Raw genomic sequence first — 1126 nt, forward strand, 5'->3', positions numbered from 1 at the left:
CCCCTCATGTCCACAAACTGCCTTCGCTTACTATTCCTATCCCGTTTCTACATTCCACAACGTTTGTTGCGTTCTCACTCATCAGGGTGTTAGTCAATTCTCTCTTGCCACACGAAGAGAATTCTCCTGCATACTTCGTGTGTTTGATTCTACCCATCTCTGTTGAAAACAAGTCATTTTCTTCCATCGCACTCATCTGGGTGTTTGCTCTTTTCCATCCAAGCCAAAGAGCGACTTCAGTGTGCTCTAAACCGTGGACATGAGAGTGTGTGTTTGTGTGCTGCGTGAACTATTTTTCCTGCGTAAAACACTTACCCGTACTGCACCATCCGCGGTGTTCTTTCTGCTTTATCGGAGGACAAATTGTTATCATCTAATTGTTTCGGTAAGTGTCCTTTTCTAAGTGTCTAGTGTTATGTGACATTTTTCTAATTAAAACATTGCACTTTACATGTTTCAGATGTGTGCTGCTACCGCTGGCTGTTCTCCAAACCTCTTCAAATTGCGACACTGTGTGCACAGCGTTCAAGGTTCAATTGATCCTCGAGCACAAAGGTAAGTTTGCCACATCTTTAAATCAAGTGTAATTTTTTAACAAAGTGTGTCTATTAATTGTGTACTTTCATCAACAGCCTTCATACAACACCGCGGTTGAGGCGCGTCAAATCTGATGACATCTTTCCTGAACCAAGCAGGCTGAACACCGCGCACCACCACGGGCTCCAGCGCGGTGTGAAGAGGAAAGAAGAAAAGACAGAATTGGAAACAGCCGCGCCAGGCTTCCAACCCCGTGTGTGTGTATGTAAGTATGTGAGAACACATGTGTGAATCCTCTTGTGGGAACTGCAAAAAGAAGAGAATAAAGAGGTGAAGCAGCTAGACTGCCGCAACCAAATCAAAGAGAGTGAATTCTCATTTCAATCCGAAAACTGGGAGAGAGTGATGACATGCGAGAGAGAATAAAACTAGAAAAACGAGAGAGGCCAACGAAGCGCTTTCGGGTTTTTCGCCTTCGCGCAAATTTGCTTTATGCGCGCGACTAAGTGAGCCTTGATGAGCACGATGGCTCCCATACAAAGGCTTCGGCTTTGCTAGCTGGGATGGCGTCCATGGGCCTGCCCACGCC

General features: G+C 45.7%; 1 long non-coding RNA gene across 1 annotated transcript; it reads left to right on the forward strand.

The window, feature by feature from the left end:
- The first annotated feature begins 265 nt into the window (after window positions 1-265).
- LOC121602654 lies at window positions 266-711 on the forward strand. The gene is made up of 3 exons (XR_006006459.1): window positions 266-385; window positions 461-555; window positions 633-711. It is a non-coding gene; the product is annotated as an uncharacterized LOC121602654 (long non-coding RNA).
- Window positions 712-1126: the final 415 nt, after the last annotated feature.

Source organism: Anopheles merus, unplaced genomic scaffold, assembly GCF_017562075.2.
Source record: "Anopheles merus strain MAF unplaced genomic scaffold, AmerM5.1 LNR4000552, whole genome shotgun sequence".
Taxonomy (NCBI): Eukaryota; Metazoa; Arthropoda; class Insecta; order Diptera; family Culicidae; genus Anopheles; species Anopheles merus.